The sequence below is a fragment of the Uloborus diversus genome, chromosome 10 (genome assembly GCF_026930045.1).
Source record: "Uloborus diversus isolate 005 chromosome 10, Udiv.v.3.1, whole genome shotgun sequence".
NCBI lineage: Eukaryota > Metazoa > Arthropoda > Arachnida > Araneae > Uloboridae > Uloborus > Uloborus diversus.
The window spans coordinates 49,641,791-49,668,796 of record NC_072740.1 but is presented as its reverse complement, the minus strand read 5'-3'; the positions used below and the strand labels follow the sequence as shown (position 1 = coordinate 49,668,796).

General features: G+C 34.8%; 1 protein-coding gene across 1 annotated transcript in view; it reads left to right on the top strand.

The window, feature by feature from the left end:
* Positions 1-11,889: 11,889 nt before the first annotated feature.
* Positions 11,890-27,006, top strand: part of LOC129231488 (echinoderm microtubule-associated protein-like CG42247) — a gene marked incomplete in the record, with an annotated part of 287,722 nt that continues 272,605 nt past the window's right edge. The window contains 1 exon segment of the mRNA XM_054865816.1: positions 11,890-12,019.

The window sequence follows — 27,006 nt, the reverse complement described above, 5'->3', positions numbered from 1 at the left end:
TCTAAATAAAGTAAATTTTGGTTTATGACGCCATTCTGAACATTTTTTGAACATATCTCTTTTTCTTCATATTTCATAAAAAAATAAAAAAAATTGTGACATTACGATAGATTTTTTCTCAATGTAATTGTGAAGCAACGGCTGGATCAAATTAAACAAAATTTGATATACAATGATAAATGATGATGCTGATCTCAAATATGCAGTAAAAAAAGAAGGGATCTTGTAGAAAACTTTTAAGTTGATGCCCACTTTAATGTGAAGACGACGCCTTAACAATATCTAAATAATATAACTATGTAGATAATATTTCTGCAAAATAACACATTACACATGTCTTCAGTGCTAATAGTCTTCGAATAACAACGAGTGTTTCGTTCTATTTCAATGACTGCACTATCGATACGTGTAAATGTCGATGAAAATATTAGACCGGGATCCCTCGCCCTTTTTCGTTATTCATTACTAACAAGCTGATTTTCCGTTAGTAGCTTCATTTTTTCGAGACGCCCAGCATTAGCCAGTACAAAAATTTTGTAAGTGGTAGCTAACAGGGGTAATAAGGACATAGTTTGTTTACTTGGCGTTTATCAAATATTTATAACTAACTGGTTTTTTTTCTATAATTCTCATAATAATTATCTAAATTAGCCGGAAAAAAATTGTCCTACAAAATGCACAATTTGATCAAAGATGTCCCACTTTTGCAACATGTACTATTTACGAAGACATGAAATATAATTACTAACCAGCTGAATTTTTTTTGGTCAGTTAGTTAATATTTATATAATTTAAGACACACATTGTCCTACAAATTGCGTGGTATGCTTTTCTGGTCCGACACTCCAAAGTTGTCAATACCACAGGACCATATTTTTTTTAGTAACTGTAGGACACTAATAACACGTGATAGATTAGTGCGTTTTGTGCCCGAATAAAACAATGTCCTACGAGAAAACCGGTTTATATCCCTAGTCCTACAATAATTGTCATTTTCCGTTTCCTACGTGAAATGTAACGTAAAGTGAAAATATATTTATTGAAATAAATCAACTTTATTAAAGGTACGAACTTTTTTTTTTCTATAAACAAAAAAAATATTTTACTTTTACACAAAAAATAAATTAATTTTCATCTGACTCAGACAAATATTCGTCATCGTCGCTGCTAGTATCACTCTCAGCTTCATCAGTATCTTCTTCATTTTGTTCGTCTGTGATATCTAAATCTGTAATAACATGAAAAAATTAAACCCGCAAGCGATGGCGCACCCCTTAGTGTGACGGAGTACCCATCCAGAATTAAAGCCCTCAAAACAGAAAGAAATACCCCTTGAAAAAAACTGCCTTAAAAATCCCAATGAAGCAATTTGCGCCATGGACCCCCCCCCCCCCCCCCCGTCTGTGCACTCCAGTTAATTAGAATTTTTTTCTGTGAGAGTTCATTAATTTACTGTTATAGAGTGTGGTTTCTGCGAGGTTTGAGTATTTTTTTTAAGTAATAGAAATTATTTTTATTTAAAAAGAGGATTATTTTGCCCCCCCCCTTTCCCCCAAAACCCGACATGCAAAGTGCTGGGACGTTTCACCCCTTTTTGCTGGAAGGGTAAGAAGTAATTTGCAACAGGTTTCAGTTTTTTTTTGTGGATATTTGGGTTTGGCCATTTTTTAGCCTAATTTTACTGTACTATATGCATTATACTCCAAATTTTTTAGAAAAATATGTAAAGTATAATGTACTTACTAAAATGATTGTTTAAAAAAATAGCAATAATTTTATCGTGGAAATACTCAAATTTTTTTTTTTTTTCATAATTGCGTGATAATTTCTACTTAACAAATTATTTTTCATATATTTTAAAAATGAAATGAAAAAAGTAATCAATCGACTTATCTTTCATATCATAAGTATTTTGATTTCACTCTAAATTCTTTATAGCAAGAGAAATGATACCCGATTATGTCGTCATTCCAATTTTCCGGTAGTACGACATTACAATATTTGTGATTATGATGCTTTCGAACTGATAGAAAATTTCGACAAGAAAGTAAAATATCTTGAGAAAATTTCTTGATTTCTGCGCTTTTCTCTCGAAAGCGAGGGTTGTCGCACAATATATTGCATAAAAAACACTCCATTATTTTGTAGCAATTCACAAAGTAATTGAAATTATTTCAGAGCAATAAACTCGTGGTCAACATAAAACAACTTAGCACGGTTATGGTCGGCTCCAACGTGAAATACCTAATAAACAGAAAATAATTATGTGCGCATGCGTACTAATATAACTGAACTCCAATAGCAAAATGTAGTGAATGAATCTATTTTCAGTTGTATGAATTTCAAATTATATTGGAGGATCGGCAAAACATACCACGCAATTTGTAGGACAATGCGGGTGTTAAATCATATAAATATTAACCAACTGATCAAATAAAATTCAGCTGGTTAGTAATTATATTTCATGACCTCGTTAATGATACATGTTAGAAAGGGGGGACCTCGTTGATAAAATCTTGAATTTTGTAGGACAAATATTTTTTCGGCTAATATCAATAATTATTTTGAGAATTAAAAAAGTAGTAACCAGTTAGTAATAAATTTTTTATTATCATTAAATCAACATTTTATATACCTGCTCCTCCTCTTAGTTACCACAATCGAGCATTTTTGCAAAGGAAACTGTTGGGCGTCTCATTGAAACGAAACTACTCACGAAGTCAACTTGATAGTAATTATTTTTATATTTGGGATTTGTACTACAACCTAGGAGTGTCGGACCAGAAAAGCATACCACGCAATTTGTAGGACAATGTGTGTTTTAAATTATATGAATATTAACTAACTGACCAAAAAAAATTCAGCTGGTTAGTAATTATATTTCATGTCTTCGTAAATAGTACATGTTGCAAAAGTGGGACATCTTTGATCAAATCGTGCATTGTGTAGGACAATTTTTTTCGGATAATTTAGATAATTATTATGATAATTATAGAAAAAAAACAAGTTAGTTATAAATATCTGATAACCGCCAAATCAACTATATCCTTATTACCCCTGTTAGCTACCACTTACAAAATTTTTGTACTGGCTGGGCGTCTCGAAAAAATGAAGCTACTAACGGAAAATTAGCTTGTTAGTAATGAATGACGAAAAAGTACGAGGGATCCCGATCTATATGTAAGATCATTAGCAGTATTACTTCTGTAACTAAATATTATTCATATGATAATTCGAAAGTATTTAATGTTTGTTGATTCAAATTATACTCAATATTTTTTTTGTTATATAAGGTTCATTCAAATGAAACCAGGTCAGTGCGTCTACCTTCACATTAGACGTTAGACGATACCACGTAACAGCATGTATGGAGATACCATATATTGGTAGAGAGACTGACGCATGCGCAACGCTTCATGTTGCACAGTGACAGTGTGGTGTAACGCCGAAGAGAAGGTAGTCACACAAGTTATCGTCCACTACGATACAGGTCCCTTTTTGACCACAAGGGTCCACTCAGGGGGAGGGGGCCCATTGATTGTCGAGTTCCTGAAACTTGGAAACGCTGGAGCTGGAACATCCACCGTGCACCCTTTCACCGTGCAAACCTTTCACTGTGTGACTGTGTGTGACTGGGTGCAGTCCTGGATCCAATAGCAACCTACTACACTGACTACCAATAAGTATTTGGACACCTGTGATAGAAAAGAAAAACTAACTTTATTCAAAATCAATAGTTGATAGAGCTTCCACGAGAGGCAATTTCACGAGTGAATCCTCAGGGGAACACTTTCCACAAGTCTTTGTATGACAGCTAGTGGTATTTTCTTCCACTCAGCTTGGAGAAGACATAGAAGTTCCTCCACCGATTTTGCACGGGGAGTGCACCCCTAAATTCGGCGATGCAACTCGTCTCAGAGGTTCTCGATAGGGTTCAGGTCTGGGCCCTGGGCAGGCCAGTCCATTCGATGATCTCCATTGGCACCATACCAAGCTTTGGTTAACGTCGAAACATGACAACTGGCATTGTCGTCCTGAAAGTAAAAGGGGTCCAACCCGTAAAATTGCCACAACGTAGGAAGCACAATGTTATCCAAAATAGTGCAGTAGGCATCGGAGTTGAGCTCACCATGAATGGGGACCAAGGGTCCCAGCCCATACCAAGAGAAACACCCCTAGATCATAATTCCACCTCCGCCGAACTTGACTGTTGGCACAATGCATTCTGGCAGGAGACGTTCTCCAGGTAGACGCCAGACCCAGACCCTGCTATCCGAACGGTAAAAGGTGAACCTAGATTCGTTACTCCATAGAACCTATTTCCACTGATCTACGGTCCAATTTCGATGTGCTTTGCACCACATTAACCGAGCAGCGTGGTTCGACTTTGTGATCAAAGGCTTATGGGCAGCAGCACGACCATGAAAACCAAGCAGATGTACTTCCTTACGGATGGTATTATAAGAAACAATACTCCCGGATGCCTGTTGAAACTTCTCGCAGATGAGGGCCATCGTTTGGGTGCGGTTCTTCCGAATTTCTCAGGACAGCACTCGTCGGTCTCTATCTCCCAGTTTCGTTGGTCTGCCGACTCGGAGCACATTCCAACAATGACAGCTCACCCTCCACTTCTTAATCACATAGGCCACTGTTGATTTAGTTTACTTCAGATCGCAAGTAATGTCTCTTAAGGATCGGCTACATTTGTGATACCCAATAGTTATACCTTTCTCGAAATCAGAGAGCTCCTAACTGCGAGGCATCTTGCATGCGACTAAAGCCGATGCTGTTTCCTACACGATATATACCGGCGGAGGCCGTGACGTACCTTAGGACCGCAGATATCGACATTTGCATAGGTGTCCAAATACTTATTGGTAGTTAGTGTAGCTTCTTCGAAGATGGAATTGACCGCCTAGTGTTGCAATAGGATAAATGTGTCAACAGTTTTGGCGATTATTTTTGAGTTAATAAAATCGTATCCGTTACTATAGGCGAGTGACCACGTTTCATTTGAATGTTCCTTAGAGTATTGTCATACATAGCTCTGATTTACAAGTTTTGACGAATGATTAAAAACTTGGTTTATGAAATAGCAAAGGAAGAAATTTTACAATGCATATTTGAACGAATAAGTTCTAGCTATTATTTAAGTTGAACTGTAGTTACAGATTAATATTTGCATAGTAAATAATCAATGTGTATGAATGTATTTGCACTTTCAACAGCTAAGTTTTCTTCAAGGACAATGGAAATCGCAGATGGAAGAAGAACAAAATGATTGCCAGGTGTACAAGTATGAAATGCGGATTTTTCCCAAAAAGCATGTTGAATTTGAAAGAAGGATAAAAACTGCTCGATTCAAAGTATGCTTCTCTGCTTGTTATACTTATACTTCATCTTTCGGGAATTTTGTGATTAAAATGCTGGTAAAAATTTCTCTTTTTTGTTCTGTTAATTAACTGTTCACTGAGCCATGTTTTCAAATCTTCGAACAAACTGATGAACTGCTCAGCAGGTTCCTAACACAACGGTGCAAACAAGCGGTATTTAGAAGGAGCCAAGTTCAGTGAGTAAACCGCATGGGGTAGAACTTCCCAGCTGACGTATCGCGAACCGTTTTGCCGTATGTGATGGAGCTTTGAGTACGTAGAAAAACGACTCTGTACAGCCGTTTCTTTCAATCAGTAACCGGTTCAAATCGGTCTATTGCTGTTATAATCACTTAGTATTAACCGTTTCATCAGGTTTTAAAAGCTCATGACAGACGACGCACCTTTGGTCTTATTAAAAAAAGAGCATCGTCTTTCTGCCGAATTCACAACAAGTTCAACCGCATGGGATAGAACTTCCCAACTGACGTATCGCGAACCGTTTTGCCGTATGTGGTGGAGTTTTGAGCACGTAGATAAACGACTTTGTACAGCCGTTGTCGGTGTCCTGGCCTTCTTTCAATCAGTAACCGGTTCAAATCGCTCTATTGTTGTTTTAATCATTTAGTATTAACCGTTTCATCAGGTTTTAAAAGCTCGTGACAGACGACGCACCTCTGGTCTTTTTAAATAAAGAGCATAGTCTTTCTGCCGAATTCACAACATTTTAGACGCCAAAACCATCGTTCACATTTCTCTTGCGATGGAGCATGTTCCTAATGAGTAATTTCGAAGTAATCAGTATGATTTGGCAGCAGTGTTTTTCAAATGAATGCAAAGAAATTAAAATTCGCTAATGCTCTTTGTTCGGTACAAACGTCGACAAATTAAATGCAACGACTCAATAGTATGCACACGATTTTCCAATTTATCCTTCGTGCGCATTTAATACTTGCGAATGACCGAACAAAAAATGGCACAGTGTCTAAACTTTATATCACAAACAGCTTGTTGTCTTTAATCCGCATTTCATACGCGTACACCTGGTATTTGTATGAAAGTTAACACGATGCAAATTACAGTTGGTTTAAGCAAAACTCAGACCTACAACCTGCGACAAATATGGGTTCAAGTGCTGTAAAAATATCCTGTCCCAAAACCGCATTTGGGGGGGGGGAGGAATACAAGCTTAATTACCCTAATTTGATGGAATTAAATTCCAAATGACATTCATCACATTCGAAAGTGCATGCATTTTTTAAAACTGTTATAGCTTGAACGATAGAATAGTAGAACTCAAAGAATGAAGCAACGCGGGATAAGTCATTTTGTCTAGGGCCATCAAGTCAGTTCACAGTACTACAAGTGCCAGGTTAAGTTATAAATTTTGCAACCTTTGACATCATTACAATAAAAATAATTATGGTAGTTATGACTATCATAATAATAATCATTATGGTAGTTATGACTATCATAATAATAATCATTATGGTAGTTATGACTATCATAATAATAACCATTATGTTAGTTAAGATTATCATAATGATTATCATTATGGTAGTTATTATCATAATAATAATCATTATGTTAGTTATGATTATCATAATAATAATCATAATAAAATGTTATTTCCGAAGTAGCAAAAAACTGTAGAATGATATCTTAAGACGATAGAACATGATGGCCCGCACTTCTAAGACTAGGTTTCTAACGTTAGCATTACTAAAGAAGTAAAGTGAGTAATATGTTGCAAAACTTATGACTCATCTTAGTAGTTCAAAGAAAAGACTGTTACATCCCTATCGAATTTAAAAAAGCTCTCAAAATTACCGTACTAAATGTCCACATGCAAGCAAACTAATTTTTCCCCTTTAGGGTTAATAACATTTGTAATTTCTCTGCGTTACTGTTGTATGAACAGTAACTGAAGTGAAACTAAAATAGAAATCTTAAAAATTTGCATAAAAAAGCGGCCTTTCACATTAAGAAAAAAAAATCAGAAATCACGAAAGTCATGCATAATTCATTTTTCCATACATATCATTGACATCTTTAATGCTATATGAACGAATAAAAACTTCATTCACCCAAATAACTACATCAGTACAAAATAAAAATAAGCATTTCATTTTATGTCCAGTTTAATTTGAAAAGATTTTCTTATGAAAATAAAATACAACAGTATTTAATGTAAAATTTAAAAGAATGTTGATTTCTCTTTTAAGAAGTGCTTCATTTGTTAAGCATTTCCATATCAAAAAGAGATGCCAATCTGGAGGCAAAGTAAATCAAAACTGAATCTCGATGGAAATTTCATGTAGTAAGAAGAAGCGAAATAAAGTTAGCTCTCCCTTCTCTATTGTAATTGGAAATTTTGATGTTTAGAATGAGGCGAAAAGTTATGAGTGAAAGGATTCATTTATATATTAATGATTAAATGAAGATTCTTTTCAATTCAATATATCAAAGCAGTTTATTCGAAATGAGTTCCCTTTGCATTGAAATTTAATGCAAATGTTTTTTTAAAGTTAAGTCACATGATAAAAATGCATTGAAATTTGCAGCAATGATCAATGTTGCCTAATATAGGATAAATTATTATGCTCAAGAACTATTCAGGAGATATATTTTGTGATACTGTATTTGATTGTATAAGTAATTGCTTTTGAACTGGTGAATTACTTTCTACTTCTGGAATATATATATATATATATATATATATATATATATATATATATATATATATATATATATATATATATATATATATATATATATATATATATACATATATATATAAATGCATAAAACGCAATGATAAAGTCTTTGCAATTTATAATTCAAAGAGCAAACAAGTTCAGTGAAGTCTTCTTTAAAAACTACGTTACGATTAAAAACAGTTCCTTCAACAAAACATACGACAAACTTGTTCTTAATATTCGACCAACAAATTGAGGAATCCAAGAAAATCGAATACATTTTTTACAAATTTCGAAATCATGATTGTGATACATAATTTAATATGTTTTTCCTTTATACATACCTCATACACTAGTTTGCACAGCATTTAATTTCATTTCATACATCTGAATGAGAACCAACCCCGATTGATTAGGAGTGGGCTAGTGGCCAGCGAGACTGGACGGTCTCGCTGGGTCCCCTTGCATGCTAATAGTGACCTGGTGCACGTTAAATTCGTCGTTGTCACAAAGCCTACCAAGTTGGCGTTACAAACCAGTACTTATGGGAGTATTGGGTTAAGAGTTGTACGACCTCTGGTCTGGAACCAAGGTATGGAAAGGTCGCTAGATGATTCTTGCATCCAACTTGTCTTACATGAGGTAAATAAGTCTTCTTGGGAGCCATACTAACAATGAACCGCTGCAAAGATATAATGGTGAAAATCCAATTTTTCGTTTTATCTTAGTGCATCCTATCAGCGATGTTTTCAAGTTGTGCATATGCTGGTGTTTCGAGCATGGGTTGCACTACTTTTGTCAAATCAGAAAACGTATGGTATGAGAAGTATAATATCGATTGAATACATATATTTATCTTAAAACGAACGCTAAACATAGAATAAAAACAATATTACATGGTGCATCATTTCAGACAGTTTAATAGTGACAGTGCAGCAAACAGATAGTGCAACTCAACTCGCATTAATAAACTGTTGACGGAGACAAGGACGGAAACTTGTTCTCAATCCCTATTTAATGCTTTAATATGAGCATATTATAAATTGTTGACTCCGCATTTGAGATCTGATTAGGAAATAATCAACGAAAAGTCAATTATTAGGACTAACTACTCTTTTGTAGACTCAAATAATCTCTGGAAGCAACGGTGATAGCATAAAAGTTTAACTAAAAGCACTTAATAGGAATGAATATGAAACATTTCTTCAACTGTAGAATAATGTCCTCTATGTAAATGAATGTTGTTTATTGACTTTCAGTGCAAACGCATGTTGCTGACGGCTTCGCACGAATGAAATAGTGTGATGAGTTTAAGGTAGCGTAATTACTGCAAGTGAGAAAATGCGTCTCATTAGTCACACAAAGCTGTGATTAGGGAGTAATCAGTTTCTCAACCGTTGGATCAACCTTCATCTGATGAAAAGTTAAATACTTGTTAGAAATGATAAAATAATCTTTCGGCTGATCTTTGTTATTTAAACTAAGCGCTGTAAGAGAAACATTTTGGTAATCAATAAAAGCTAAGTTTCAACACATAATTTTAAATGCTAATTATCTTTAAGAAATTTATATAATCAACAAAGGATTATTATTTCCGTTTTAGTTTAGCATAGTTAAGTTTTGAATTTTCCGCCAAAATGCTAACACAAATTTTTCGCTAATTGTCAATGTTTATTGGGGTGAGATTTGCCATAACATACACATTACGTAATCGTAAAAACAAGTGAAAAAAAAACATTACAATTATTTTGTAATGGATTAATGTACCGCAGATTTAAGTTCGAACATTTAAAAGACTCTTCAAATTGAAATTATTTTATCGTAATGAATGAATCCCATTAAGTTAATTATACACTCTGTCGCAAAAAAATATATGCACCCAGAAGAAATTGAGCTACATTCCCGAAACTTGGCAGGCATGTAGTGTATAAAAAGATAAGAAGATGATTAAAAATTCAGAATGAAAGATAATTTTATTAAGCAGTTACAGCATGCAAAAGGTTACAAATCAGTAAGTAGTAAAGCCATCTCTGGCAGCTTATACAAACCGAAACACGATGTGGCATCGAATCAGTTAGGTCACTTATGACTCCTGTGGAAGATCATGCCATAATCTTTGCAACTGCGTCGTTAATTCCCCTGTATCCCGGGCTGGCTGCAGTTGCCTTCCCACACGTACCAGACATGCTCTATTGGCGAAAGGTCTGGTGACCTGGCAAGCCATGGGAGTACGTCATATCCCTGAAGACAATGTTGAGAGAGTCGCGCAGTATGTGGACGGGCATTGTCCTGCTGATAAATGGCACCTGGGTGACTTGATAGCATAGGCGGAACAATCGGCGTTAAAATACTGTCCACGTATCTGCGAGCTGTCAAAGTGCCTTAGAGAACAACTAGAGGTGATCGTGTATCCCAAGAAATCGCACCCCACACCGTCACACCTTGTGAAACGGCTGTACGCAGCTCGACAACAAATGCCGGATCGGAGCGCTGGCCGGTACGCCTCCACACACGTGTATGGTGATCATCAGCCTGAGACTGAATTGAGATTCATCGCTGAAGATCACACGCCTCTAGTATGTTACACTCCAAGCTGTCCGAGGTCGGCAAAAATCCAGTCGACACTGCCTGTGATGTGGGGTCAGTGGCAAGCGTCTTAATGGACATCGGCTCCTTAAGCCAACTTCGACCAGTCGTCTCTTAATGATTTCCCGTGATACCACCGGATGCCTGGAAGGATGTAAGTGACGTTGAATCAATGCTATCGACGTTGTCTTTGCCAACGTGGTCGCTCTTCTGATTGCGCGATCCTCGCGTCCATTTGTGTGGACGCCCTGACCCTCCGCGACGGTCGACTCTCCCTTCTGTGATCCACTGTTGCCAACACCGAGCAACTACCATATCACTCCGACCGAGGTGGCGGCCGATACTCCTGTCTGACCAACCTGCTTCTCTGAGGGCTATTATACGGCCCCTATCAAACTCCGTCAGCTGTTCGTACTGCTGCCGGTTACGTCTTAGAGGCATCTTAAGTCACAATACAGTCTACCGAAGTCAACAGATTCAATTGAATAACCCTACGACACAAGTACTCTTGCTTTTAATTTCTCCCACCTGTGCAACTCACATGCTCATAGCGCACTTAGACTGGTTTCATTGGCGCTGAAATTTTAACCATTTGCATATGAGTTACTTAACTGCATTTGTGCCGAGTTTCATGATTGCGGCTCTAATTCTTCTAGGTGCATATATATTTTTGCGACAGAGTGTATTTTAAGTTTCAAGTGTTTTGATATAACCTTTTACTGCTATGGATGGTTTTAGGTGACATGTGGTCTCTGCTTGTCTTGCAGCGACCGCTTAGGGACGGCGAAAGACAAGCGCAAAAAGGTCATTCCAAAAAAAGTCGACATTGATTTGATTGCGCACCTCAGTGAGAAGTTGGACATCAAATCGTCGCCTCAGTGCAATGCTAAGACATCTAATCCCAGAAATAACACGAAAATATCCTACTGTTGCTCTGAGGCGACGAAATAATAAAATTCCCTTTCAGGCAAAAATTCATTTGCTTAAAGACTACATCATTAGATTTTCAAATTGACTATAACAAACCTTAAAAATTTTACTACAATCATAAGCTCTTCGGGAAGAAAAAAAAAAAAAAAAAAACCTTTCAGTTGCGACCTTTATTTTCTGACCTTTAAATGCAATATGAATAGTTGTTCCTTTCTCACTGAAATAGATAAATGTCACGCGATGCTTCAAGCAAAACGAATGTGCTTTTCTAAGAAGCTTCACGCTGTCACAACCAAATGGATGGGATGATGCTTAAAAATGATGGTAATATTTCCTTTTCCAACACTCAATTTAGCGAAGGCAAGTCTTGATTGTTTGCCGGGTGCTTAGCTGTCGTTAATATTTCAAGCACTTCTGCTATATATTTAGTATGTGAGTATTTTTCTCAGTGTTTCCATATTCTTTTGGTCAGGAAAAATACGATGAATAAAAGTATATTTCATGAATGTGCAGTAAACGTCGTTTAATGTGATCACGTGTTTTTTACTTGTACTGAATCAGATAAGGGCGGAGGCCAGTATCTTATAAATTATTTTGCTTTATTAATATGGATATAATTTGTTAATTATGGTTTACGTTACATCGTTGCAAAGAATTTGCTTCAATTTTATAATAAAATGTTTTTTGAACGGGTTTAAACTAAAAATCATTTTATTTAGTTTAACTCATGAATCAATTATTTTTGATGTGTTTTTAAAAAAATACCGAAAATAATGTTGAATTTTAAAAATTTCATATTGAAATAGACGCGATGAAGTTTTGGTATAAATCTAAATAAACGTTTGTGAAAGATCTTCTTCAACAAAACTAAGCTACATATGTAGCATTAGCTGATTTATACCATTAATTACGTAAAATGATGCCAACAAAAAGGATAAAGAGAATGATGCAGTAAAAAATTAAATAAAAATAATAATTTTACCTTTAGTTTTTTTTTTAATTCTTGCGCAAACAAGAATACGGGAATAGGAATTATTTTTCACATAATTTATCTACTTGGAAAAAAAAATTAACGCTTATTTTTAAAACTCGGGTAGATTAAAAAGAGGTTACCATCCCATTCAGTAGAACCGGTTGCGTAACAATAGTTACATATTTTTTACGACTCAAAAATAATTTTATTTATTTATTAATTTAATAAAAAAAATGCTTCAAAGCAGTTGAATAGAATCAGTGGTTAGTAGAAACAATAATGAATAAGTATTCTTATATGAAAATTTGAAATGTTTGAACATATATTTTTTTAAAATTAGAAATGCAAACGCTTAGAGAAAGTAAAGTGTTTAACACTTAATTTGGCGCAGTTGCTCCAAAACAACATACTTTCGAAATGACTCTATATAAGACATCATCTACAGCAAATGATTTTATTTGGCAATGTTGTTATATTTTTGAAAATAATTAAATCCAAAAATTTAATTTTATTCATGTTTTATCTTTTAATTGAAGTAATTTTTTTAAACATTTAAAAAAGAAAAATAAAATGTCTACTTTTCGAAATTAATAAACTAAATCCGGAAATAAAGTAAGATTTTTATTGAATAGTGTTGACTTACACTTTGCTTGAAAGCAGAAAAAAATGAGAATTCATTCATTTAGTCCACAAGAAACAGTAATTTAAGTTTAACAATTTCACATGCATAAAAAGAACAAAGTAAAAGATTTACAGCCCGACAATCATTTCGACAGGAAAAAATCGTTTGCAGATGTTTTCGTTCGCATAAATTTCAAGATCTTTTAATTAAACGATTTTTACAAGTTGAACTTAAGAATTACAAGCTAACTTTGCCCGTGTTATGCTACAAATAATATTTTTCATTTGCAATACTTTTTCTTACTCCATTAACCAAATAAGAACACAGAGTAGAAGAACCTGTAAACTAACGCGAAAGAACAAATATATTTTCGAAAATTCATAATATCATGAAAAACTAGCACATTACAAGCATTTCTATTCATATATCTTCTATTTCAATTTTAAATAATAATTAAAAAAGGAAAATTTCGGAGAGCTGCTTTTTTTAAGGTTTGACTGGAAAGTGTTGCAGCTACCCAGTAAATGAACATGTCTGCAGTGGACAAAAATACAATCTTGTTGTCGTTTCCTTTTTAGAAGTTACTACTGCCAACAAAAACATTTGGGGCGCTTTTTTTTGTCACATTTTCCTTGATTTTACTTCATGTTTTACATTTTGGCCATTTTTGTCTCATTTTTGTTTTTCTATCGTTGCAGCCATAAAATTTGGTACAGAATTTGTTTGGACAATGGAGGTGTCCAGGTGTGTATCTTACTGCGACGTTTTTTTAAAGAAAATCGATTTTGTGCTTCAATTTCGATTGTGAGCGAAGCTTCCACAGAAATTCCCTAATTTGGAGACAAAAAAATTCACGCTTTAAAATTGTACTTTGATCGAAATACAAGTTTAAGAGTAATGGCCTACATTTTTGTCCAAAAATAACCAGAAAATGTATCTGTGCTATGCCTTCAAGAAGAACGAAATCGGGTCGGATTGAAACGCTAAGAGACAGGAAGCCAATTTGCCGAATTTTGACCACAAACAATACTGGTACTAATTATTCTGCATCATTGCATTGATTGTTTATTTAAATGCATAAAGAAGGAACGATATAAATAAAAAATATGAGTGAAAATAGAATACTGAATTTGATTAAATACTTGAATTCACGTTACAAAACTTACAGATAACTTTTAGCACCGGCACATTATTGCCAGTGACACAGTTTATAATTTCAACCACTTTGCCAAAATAGCTAACCATTTAAGAGTTACTCTGGCGGCTAAAAGAGGGGTGGGGGTTAGTGGGTGATGCGAATGTAATTACTGCGCTTAACAGATAAAAAAAGAAAAAAAAATCAGAGTTTCCTTTGCATTTATTTTTTAAATGAGGGTAAATGTTTGTATTATTTAATTTAAAAAATTTCATAAGCATAACAGATTTTAACTTTGGAAGCACAAATTTTAGTTTTTGCTTTTGGAATGTTCCAAGAAAAAAAAAACAGTGATTCAATCTTGAAAAATACGAAAAATTGCTTTAGGGGGGGAAAAACATCCTTTTAATGAGCTCTTTCTGATGGTTCATTGACTTCTTTTGCTGAAACTCGGCCTCGGCACACACACAGAGGTTATTAGAAAAGAAAATCTAAAAAACAAAGATAAATGTTAAATGTTTTTACAGGCGACTTGCAAGGCGCAGTGCTCTACATTTGAGATTTCTGGAACTCGTTTGTCAAAATTTGACTAAATTCTATACATTCAACGTTCATTTGGACATTGGACTCGCACCGAGACCCAAGCAAAAACATACAGGTCATTTCATATAAGTAAAGGTACAGTGCATGAACTTCAATCTTTTGATCAAGTTTAATTTTTGTTTTCACCTATCAAATTTTTAGAACTGGCGTGACTCTCATTACGATATTTTCAAATTTTAAGGTTTCTTAATGCTTTCTGTATAAAAAGACATTTTTTTTTCTACTTACAAAAAATGTTTGAAATTTATATTTTGCCGGTTCTTAGTAAATTATTTCTATTAATTAAGGTTTGCTGTTGTAATACGTGTTGAGTCTCTATTTTTGCTCAAATTTTTACTAAAACATTACAAAATTATCTTCCACTTTTGAAATTTAAATGTAAGTTCTTTTAGTTTATTTTTCTTTCCTTATTATTTATTTTTTGGTTTATGGGTTCATGGACCTTGTAGTTCTGTGCCTCTACCCCGCACTGCAGAGTCTGCGGGTACGTAGATCCGGGCCTGGATGGAAGTATTAGATTCGTGAAATTTCTCGAATTTTGAAGTGTGCTAAATAGCTGAATCCGTTTCGATTATTTCAGGAAATTTTCTGTCTCTGTGTATCTGCGTGGTGACCGATCGTTTATGGCAATTCGTATTTAAGACTTGAATTTCAAAAAACTTCCAAGGAGTGCGCCCGCACCATACCCCCCCCCCCCCCAAACGCCACCTACCTATAATTAAAGGTCGTCTAAAATTACGTTTTTTGGGCTTAAATATCGAAGTGTTGCCTGGGGAGGGCCCCCGAATCTCTCTTCCCACTAACAGTACCAAAGATCGTCTAAAACTGCGTTTTTTAAGCAACAATTGGGAAAGATTTTCGGGGGAGAATTTCCGGAAATTCCTCCATCTGACATCAAAAGTTGCGTGTTTGGAGCTTCAATTTTACAAATTTGCCTGTCCCTTAACATTACGAAATATTACTCTCGCGTTTTTAAGACTTCAACTTCAAAACATTTCATGGAACTTCCCCGCGAATCTCTTCTTTCCTTATAAACACTAAATGTCGTCTTAAACTGCGATTTTAGAAATAAAATTTTGAAAATGTTTCGTAGGAGAACCCTGACCCCTACCTCTCTCTCTAACATAAACTGAGGCATTATACAATTTGGTTTTTGGAGTTTCAATTTCGAAAAATTTCCTGGGGAGGGCTGTCAAACCTCCCCTTCCTGTAACATTAGGGGAGACCGGGGCAGGTTTTTCAACTTTTTTTGTTTTATTTTTCAAAATTTTTTTATTTAAACCTTTTTTAAGTTTTGATTACGCCTTGAATTCTTGTACTTTAGGCTAAGTCTTAACATTACTAAAACATAAAAAACTTCGAAGAAATAAATATATATTTGTTACCAAGTCACGTTGGAAAACCAACCCCGTAGACGGGGCACGTTTTCTAACATATAAAATTGGGTCGGGGCAAGTTTTCCAATTAGTTTAAATGGTCTATAATAAAGGTAAAATAAACATAGAGTGTAATGTAAAATTTATATTCTAATTCATTGGTAAGTAAAATGGGTACATTCTTAATAATTTATTACATTAAAATGTATTATAACAATAATCAAAGTTAGTCAGATTCATCTTCCATATCATTGTGACAGTTAATGCAAACAAAAAACAAGAGTCTTCTTTTTTGACGCACGCTACGTAAGCCCATTTCTTGCAACGAATACACTGGATCCACTTTCTTTTGGCTTTGAGTTAGAAATGGGGTCAAAGCAATATAGGCAAACACAGTCTTCATCTTCTTCCTCACTTGATACATTGGCATATTTAGTTTTACTTTTCTTAAGATGGCGAAATGTCTTCTCCCTTTTTTCATCAACAAATAGCTGAGGCTTCACAGTTTGCTTTCCTTTTTCATTTTTCAAAATGACCATGTTGGACTTTTTTTTTTTGCTTCTTGCTCTGTTTGAAGAGCGTTTTTCATAGGCGTATCCCTTAGAATGGCGGATTTTCGTTTTTTCCTCTCCTTGCCTTGCTTTTCCTCGGGGCAGCCTTTTCAAATAGTCTGATTTCTTCGGGGGATCGAAAATACTGTTGAGGCAAAGAACCAGCTATCGGCGAGCTAGATGGTTGTGGGTTAGGTTCACTTTGGATGTCCTTGGAAGCAGAAGGAACACCTTCTGGTAGCCCTAATTGTGGTTGACATTGTTCATTCAGAACAGTTAAAAAGGAACTGGCTAGACGATTGTCAAAAGCGTCAGTAGTTGGGCATACATTGTTTATTCGTCTGGAGCCGATCTGTCTGTGAACAGATGGGGAAAAGCCTTCAGTTGAGACCATTTCAACTGCAGGAACTCGTTCTGACGGTACATCAACTTGTGGCATTAGGGTTGTAGAAACTTCGGCTTGAGATACTTCGTCCTGTGGCATTCCGACTTGAAGGCCATCAGTTTGAGTCACTTCGACTTGAGGTACTTCAGTTGGAGCCAGCTGAACATTAATGAACTTGTGGCGGTACTTATTTAATGTTCTCGTATTTATATTAAAATCTATAGAAGCTTTCCTAACACTACATCCATTTCTTAGTGCTGCAAGCGCTGCATTTATTTGCGCTTGTGTGTAGTTAATTAACTCGGTTTGACTTCTTACGGTAATTGCGCACCATTTTCAGTTTATCTGATATATCACATTGGAGAATGAAATTCAGTTTCATATATGACTTGATACTATTAAAAAAAAAACATTCATGGGGAGCCCGGGGCACATTTTCCAATTAGAAAATGTGCCCCGTATTGAATTGGAATACGAGCCCCAACGCCATATTTGATTTTTTTTTGGTAATATTTAACTATGAAAATGAAAACTATTTGCCAAAGCAATCACGCCATCAGAACCGTAATGAAATATAATTTAAAGCTAGGTCCTGACAGTGAAACAAAAACAGTATCATACATGTTTTTTTTAATGAAAAGTAAATTCTTGCAAAGTTACTCACCAGAAGAAAAACCGCAAAAGTTGACGTCTCATCAAGACAAAGCCACTGATGAACTGATGATCACGTGGAAGGCGTGTGCAGTGCTGCAGTTTCACACTGTTCGGTAAGCGTAGCTACCTAGCGAGAAACACTTAAACTATGGCGCGTTGGAATACGTGCCCCTATAGAATATCTGCCCCGATCTCCCCTACTAAAGATCGTCTAAAACTGCTTAAACAAAATTGAAAGTTTTTCAAGAAAGGGACGATAAAGCGCCTGGAACCCCATTTCTGGTGAATCCTATACTTATCAAGAAGCTCATATTGCTTAGATCTATGAAAGATATCCTCCGAAACCAGAAGCTGTATCCTCTCTATCTCTGCATATATGTTTGGAAAAAACAAGGCGCCACTAAAACTCATTCACCCTCTTTGATTTTCGAATTGGGGACCGTTGAGAATTTTAATACCGAGGTTATTTCAGTACAAATATTTACATAAATTAATAGCTCCATCCAGATTAAATCGCGCGGATCTGGTATTTGAACAACCAAATGGCAAAACGTAGTCTTACGACTATGAAATACTAAAATAATGAGGTCCGAAATTTCTTGCTTGATTTTATTACCTTCTGCCCCATTTTAAAATGTGAAATTAAAACTTTTCGTAGATTCAATCGAAAATTTGGGATTCTAAAAAAATTTTGATCAGCTTGAATGAATGCTACATGATAATCATTTGATTATTATTATTCTTTTCGCCTAATTCTTCGAGTAGCTCAGAAATTAAAAAATATATTGCAAAGTTTTTTTTAAAATTGTAAAATAGCATCGCTTGAACTTGTAATTGTTGTCGCAAATGTAAGCTCTTTATTTTCATATTGGTCGTCACTTTAATTTACGCAACTTTATTTCTTCATTAAAAAAAATGATTAATTGGATGCAAGAATTAGATTAGGGGAATTTAACTGGAAATTAGAGACTACAAAAAGGATTTTGTTTGACACATTTGAAGTAGAAATTTTTTTGGAGAGGAGGGGGGGGGAGGATTTTCGCTATTTAGCTTGGAGAGATGCGCATCCCTGCTTACTATTACACGCATAAGGAAAAGATAAAAATAAAGACAATTCGTTTCAAAAAAAAAAAAAAAAAGTCAGCCAAACGAAAACAAATATTTTTCCATCCTTACATACCAAAACACTCCGAAATGCATCTTCTATTATTCTCAACTTAAGAGAACATAGAAAATGGTGATAGACAAATGATCCATGCTGTCAACACTCTGCTTTAACTTTTCTCGGGCATTAAAAACGAAATCGGAGTTTTGTCAGTTCAGGAGCGTTAAAAACGATCTTGAAGGTATTTATTATATTACAGTATAATGCAAGCGTATCCACGCATAAAATATTTCTAGAAGTAATTGAGGTGAACCCCGACTCTGCCAATAAAAGACACGAGTGTTAACCACGCCCGAGTCAGCTGTCAGCATTTTACTCTGGAGCCACGCCCTTCATGGATGTACTCTTCAGTTCCTCAGAGGGTGATATGGAAATTATCAACTGTCCGTTTTGCGTTGTGGTGTATTACGCACCGAGCCAAACACCATAATGTAGCAGTTTTGTATCCCGGCATCACCCGATCCGTAAATATCCTCCTGATTAGAATCGATCCGATTGCTTTAACGGTTTCCATGTCAACGGGTCCAAACAACACTCTTGAACAATATTTTACCTCACCCAATAAAAGAGCGATTTCCTTTTGTGACAAGCTGTATCTAGCATAGATTTGTCGAAGTAAGTAATCGGTAGGGTCAGTCAGAATGGTGATGCGCGCACGTGGTTAACGGCTTCCCAAGGGATCGCGCGGAGAATGTATTAATGAATCAATAAAAAAGAAGGAAATAGCTTCGTTGATGCTGGCGAGAAAAGGAAGTAACTTTCTATTTTTGTGCCGATGAAAATTCATTGACCCCATCCACGTATCAGGTTCATCGACAGGGATTGGTCAGCGACGGAAAAACACCTGTTTTCGTTTCGTCGCCTGTTTGAATCATGTTTAGGATTCATCACTTGACCGTCGACCATGCTGGCAAGAGACCTGCCAGATCCTCTAAAGTATGGTACGATAGAGGGGCATTTTCGATGCCGATGGAGAGTTAGTAAAAGCGGTAACACAATAAGTGTTGTCGCTAGACAAAAATCAGGAAAAAGACTTCGGCCCAGGATGGCCGCTGTTGGCCGGGTACAGCATAGATGGGACACTACTCGTCCCATGATGCTACCCAAGCCAATAGTACCACCAAAAGCTCGAATGATTACATTTTTCAAGAATGGGGATCCTTTTCACAGTGGTACGAAAGTATCCATCATGCCCGGTAAAGATTTTGTTTCTCTAGATAGCTTGTGCGACTATTTAACACCGCGACTGAATATACCACATGGAGTGCGTTACATATTTTCTCTTGCTGGTAGAAGGATTACTGATTTAGATGATCTTATTGATGGTTTCTCCTACGTTGTTTCCGGTACAAAACATTTCCAAGAGTTGGCCTACGGCCAATCCGGCCGCATGCGTGCTGCTGTTGTTTCAAGAGCACATCTTCCTCTTCCAATTCGAAAAGAGGATCTGAAACTTTACCGCCCAATATCTCCTTTAGAACCAAGAGCCGGAAAAGACTGGCGTGTACGGACACCTAAAAACTTAAGAAGCAGATCTTTGCCAACACAGAACGAAGGAAAAACAATTACTGTTGTCAACAGTCAAGATCCGACTGTTTTTAGCAGAGTTTTGCTAAACATGAGGACCACACAAACTTTCGAGGAAATTGTTGAAGATCTCGGACAAGCAATAAGACTTCCACAAGCGAAAAGGATTTTTAATCAAACGGGAGATGAAGTAAGTGACCAATGCTTTTCTTTCACTGTAACTACAATTGTAATTTTATCTTTTTCTTGAAAAGTGGTATAATTTATGAAATAGATCGGACCGTGTTCGAAAAAATTAATAAGCTATCACTTATTTTTTCAAAGAATTTGCATTTAAATAGATTAGAAATTTTTTATTGATGCAATTATATGTATAAATAAATGAAAAAACAAGCAAATAAATAAAATAATAAAATAGTGCTTTGATCAGACAGATCATATTTCCCGATTAAAAGTTTTTAATGAGTATTACAATTGTGAATTGTGTACTCATTTTTAAGTGAAATTGAACTATTCACAGCTAAAAACAATAAAAAATCCCAAGGAATGTAACATTGGATTTGAACTATCTTCATCTTTAATAAACACAATTGGTAAAGTTTACAAACAATTACTTGGTTACAAAATATCTCAACAGCTTTTGTATGTTTAAAGAACATTACGACTAATAATAATTTCTAAATAAAGCCTCCAATTTATTACAATTTAAAAATTAACTTTAATGATAAATGGTTTCAGTTACTTTAAAGCTGTTAAAGCATATATATTTTTTGCGGATTGTGACGGCGAAAAGTGAATTTGCGTCTATGAGATTGATGACTTAACTTATGATAGATCGGTCATAAAATTGACTATTCATTCCACAGCTATCATCGTCCACGTGATTCAGAAGATTCCATCCGCTAGAGTAAACAGAAGTGACATTTTCATGCAATTCTTTGGTGTTGCATAATTTTCTATGATGTCATTGTTAGGTTTCAACGAAAGTAATTGCGACTAATGTGTAATTTTTTTATTCTTCAAACCTTTTTGAAACGTTGATTAAAAAAATCATATCATAAGATACGAATATCCATCAGAAGTATCCAATTTTTAAATAGTATACTTAGTGCAAAAAAATTGTAATTTTTGCCATTGAAACTGATTATTGAGAAAAAGGAGTGATGTTCTTGAAAAAACAAAAAAGTTTAGAAGCTTTTTGCGTTTTAAGTTGTTGAGTTTTAAGAAACTACTCTTGAAAAATTGATGTTTTAGAACAACACAAATGTTTTTACCTGTAGAAACCGATTGATTCCGGAGAACTAAATTGCGGACTACAAAATCTTCAAAATTAATATCCCGTAATGCAGGTTTGGGGTAAAAAAACGTGGTCATTTCAAGAAAATATTTGAAATAGATATTGGTATAAAGCAGGGGACGCCAAAAATTTTTAAGTAGGAGCGTTGTGCACGTTTGAAAAAATTTTCAAGTCCGGAAAAGCATCATGCCTCACAGTTTCTTTAATTTTAATTTTTACTCACAGATAATTATTAAATATGAAGTAGATAGACATATTTGTATTCAAAATTCACCGGAGAAATTCCATTTATGGTTTTGAAATTTCGCCAGTGAGGTTCGTGCAAGAGCAGAGAGGTTCAAGGTCGTAAATTTTGAGCAATATTTATTATTCAAAAGTTTCCCAAACGTATGTGAAACTTACATAATAGTTTAGAAAATATTAGAAAAATGATGAGTGTGGTCCCCAAAGGTACTGTTATCTGCAGAAGTCTATTTCAAAGTAATCTAAGCAACAAAAGGTATTGTTAACTGCGGAAAAATATTTTGATGTAATTTATTCGTGTAAGTAATATTTCAAAAATAGTTTTTGTTGTCAAATTTTGACTGATCGCGGTCAGGATCTGGCCCGCAGTCCGCCAGTTGCTGACTGCCGCTGTAAAGCATACTTTAAAAAGTTTAAACTTGTATTAATGTACAAGATCAGTTATTTCAGAGCGAAGTTTCACGAGACGAAATTCATTTTAAGTAAAAAACCTTATTTACCTAATCCGTCGCAGCGCAAGTGTAACGCTTAGAATTTCAGCCAGTATCAAAACAAGTTTCAATTCTTTGACCAACCATGAGCCACCAATGAGAGTATTTAAAGTGATATTTACCGAGCGACTAATGCCTTTTCAACTAAAGGCAAACTTTTCAAGCTCCTGTTGCATGCTTATTACTAGACTGACTGATATACTACCAACTGACTGAAAAAGAGCACATAGACGAAACCTTTTTTAATAAATCATGATTCATATGTAAAATTTAAAGTTTTTTAAATCTTGAATTTGCTCGCGATAGATCTTTTAAAATATTAACTGTACTTAAATCCGCAGAAAATAATTACCTTTCTCAAACGAATATTGGTATGTGTACATTGTCTCATTGCGTAGTTACGTGTTTTGTTTCCTTTTGCATATTTTACTCATTTTTACGATAATTATTTACAGTTCTATTTTTCTGAAATACTTAGAAACAAATTTGAAAAAATATTTTTCGAAGTTTTAGATTTTCTTTTCTTAACCTTTTAAACAATGTATTTTTTTTTAATGCTATACAAGAATGCGATAAAATGGTTTTAAATGAATACGCTGTGCTGCGGCATTTTTTCCTTCATAACTATTTCACGAGGGAATTAAAATTATTAAAAGCAATCTATTTTTGTCTCGTACTGCGGCGAGTACCTTTTTTCTTGTTAAGTAAAACTAATGATAATTACTTCTGTAGAAAACTTTTGACATGTATGAAACAATGATTCATCGTTTCTGATAAAATGTAAATTCATAATTGGCAGAGTAGTAATAAGTTGAAAACAAAAACAATGAACTTCCCAAATGGGAAATGAATAAAATTTACCGTAGTTGGTCTTTTTCGATAAGAGCAAATAGTTCCGGTTCTTTCTAGTTAATTCAAGATATAGACTTTCCACATGATTAATCTCTTAAAAATGTAAATAACTAGGGGAGAAATAATTTTGTGTCACGAAATATTGTAAGTATAGCAACAATATTTTTTTCGTAAAGTTCAGGTAATGGGAAAAAATGCAAGAAATGAAGTGCTGTAGTGAATAAAAGCAAATTAAAGGAATATGCTGAATAAAAAAATCACATAAAAGTTGTAAATATAAATAAAATTTATTTTTACATCAAAAATTGCGAATAATTAAAAAAGAAACAAACAAAAATACTTTTGAGTAAATTGTGAAATATTAATATTAAACGCGCAGAAAAGTCAAAAAAATCACTTTTACTTTTAATTTTTTAATGCTTTTTTATTTTATGCTAATAAAACTTAGAAAGAGCGAATTAAATATTTTGTAAGTGACGCGACTGGGTAACATTGAGCTAAGATATTTTATACGTTTAAAATATTTTTTAAATTTTTTTGAGAAATTTCTTGTTGCAAATCTAAAACTTATTACGTCGATATTTTTTATCTTTGTGGTAGCAAATTGAGACGAAAATGCTGCTAAAATTTAATTCTTTGTTTATGGTCACATCAGTAAAGTTTGAAAATGAAATCCATTGTATAAATGAATTGCCAATAAACTTTTCAATATCACTGAACGGTTTAAACACCTTAGAAATAAAAAAAAAGACTTGATAGCTTAATTTTCGAATTATTTCAAAAATTGGACTATAAAAATGTATAACACCGCATTGCAACACAAATGTTTAAAATCAAGTTTAAATAATTAACAAATGATAACAATTAAGAATTATTTCAATCTGAAAAGTCATTAGGTATTCACGCTTGCTTAACAGTAGACTGGAAGAAAAATCTTAACTCTGAACTCAGTCTGCAATAACACAACTTCAAACATTACGTTATTACTACGTTAATTGACGTACTATAGCTTTAAAATTGATGTTTCTCTAGTTTCGTTTTTGACTGATTCAAAAGAAAATACTATTGGTTTCTTGTCGCTTTATGTACGCATTATGTATAATACCATGGTCTGAAAATCTTAATTTATCAAAAAAGAATACAGTTTTATTTTTAGCAATCAGGAATTGCTAACTGTACTCACTTGATTGAAGTAGGCGTTCGGGGTCACTTTTGAGGTCCACCGGCCTCCGCATCAAGGATGGATCCAGAAAGTTTTCAAGGGGGGGGGGCGGTTAATTTTTTAACTGACCGCTTACTACGCATTTGATTTATTCATACTGGGGGGGGGGGGGACTGCCATGGCGTTTTAATCTAAATCAACTAAAGTATAGACAACTAGCCAAGCAGGACCCCCGAATTTACTTTCCTTTTCCGTTGAAAAGGAATTCTAAAATTGCGTTTTAGAACGTTAGTTCTTAAGTTCAGGGGAATGTTTCGAAACCCTCTCCCCCTAACGACATGGAAGGTCGTCTAAAACTGCGCTTTTTGAAACTTCAGTTTCGAAAAGTTACCAGAGGGTAGTCACTGAATTCACCCAAGATGTCTACAATCGCGTCTTTAAGACTTAAATTTTACAAAATGACAAGGAGAAGGCTTTCAAACATCTTCCCTAACACCGTCGGAGTTGAAACTTCAACTCCGAAAAGGATCTGGAAGGGAAATTCGAACCCAATTCCTTTTCCTAACGTCATTAAAAGGGCCTACACTTGCATTTTAGGACTTCAATCGAGGAAAATTTTCGATGTAGGGTCCTTCAAAGGAAGGGCGATCGCCCCCATCACCCCTCCCTTGTATCCGTCCTAGCTATGCACTATGGGTGCTGTTCCTGGGCGGTGGCGTCCATGTCTCTATGAATCGACATTATTTATACGTGAACCTCTTCACTTTACACCAATCCGCTTCAGATCGAAACAGCATCCAGCACACAACACCCAGCATCCAATGTTAAATTATTCAGCAGAGTTCAGAAATATTCTCATATAAAAGAATTTTATTTTGACTAAAAGTAAAAGTGGCAAATCAACAACATATCGCTCATTTGGAAGAAGAGTGCCACACTACGAAGAAATGAAATTTTACAGTAGAAGCGTTTGAATTTTAACTTTTCAGGCCATTTACAGTAATAAAAATTAATTCGCAGTGCTCTCCAGTGTTTAATATTTTAACAAAAAAATCTATCATAAATTTCCAAAGCTGATAACGCCATTTGAAGCCCTTTAAGCCAAAAAAAAAAAAAAAAAGAAAGAAAATGAAAAATTTCGTATTGTGTGTCACTCTTCTTCCAAACGAGCGATATCAAACTGTTATACTAAATTGTTATACTAAATTTAGAAGAATGCAGCACGTACAAAACTTAAAGAGTGTTGCCAAACAGAATTCAGATAAAAACATAACTAAGTAAAATTATGTAAATGAAGCTAATTATTTTAAAATAATTTAATGACTTAAATCTAACATCCATGCGAAGGGCTGGCTACACAACATTTAGCAGCCAGCCCTTCGCATTAATTGGAATTTTGACGTTTTGAATTGAAGTTATGTTATTCATAATTATGATTGCAATATGAACCGTTTGTTAAAACAAAAAAAACCCAACGAGTAGGGTCCTGTCGCAATTTGTGATTGCGAAAAACATAATTTGAATTCAAGATGTAGAAATTCAAATCAATGCCAGGGGCTGGATATTTAGGGCTGGTATTTTTCTTGTTGTACTTGACCGGAATAGGATGAACCATCCTTACTCTCTGACATCAAGTTGTTTCGGGAAATATGATGGCACACACTCAGGTATTGTGATTCTGATCAAATTTATTCAGAAAGTTTTTTGAATTAACTTCAGAGCAGTATTACAAAAACTTGAGAAAGAAATGTTTCTCTTGTAGTGCAGTCATAAGCATTGATCAAAGTCTATGGAATTTAGTTTTTGCAACTTATGTTTAGAATTTGACAATACCTAGCAAAATTACACAATTCCAGCGTATTCAAATGCTCACAAATTGACCAAGTGTGGTTTTTCGTAGGGAATACCAGAGCAACAGCTTTAGAACACATGAGTGTGTTCTTAAAATAATGTTACACGATAATTGGGTGATGGCAGTTATGTTCATCAACAATATTTACTTTTGTACACAATATTAATTACAATACCACATTCCGATCTGTGTTTAAGAAAAGTAAAATAAGCCGTCAAACTCAAATTAAAAAAAAAAAAAAAAGAAAAACGCTAACGAAGTTATACTGCAAAACTCCATATTATGTAAGAGAGAAACTTAAAGTAGGTTCTCAAATAGGTGCTTAAACCTTAAAGTGTTGTTTAATGATCTACATCAAACTAAGAAAAGTTCCTTCTAAAAGAAAAAACCTTCTAAGTATTATGAATATGGTGCTATCCTAGCCGGTATTACTACAGCTTTCGCAGCGAGATTTCCCCTGCAGTAAGAAAGCACTTTGCGCACCAATGATTTCATACGCTCCCAAAAGAACATCGGATATATGCACGAGTA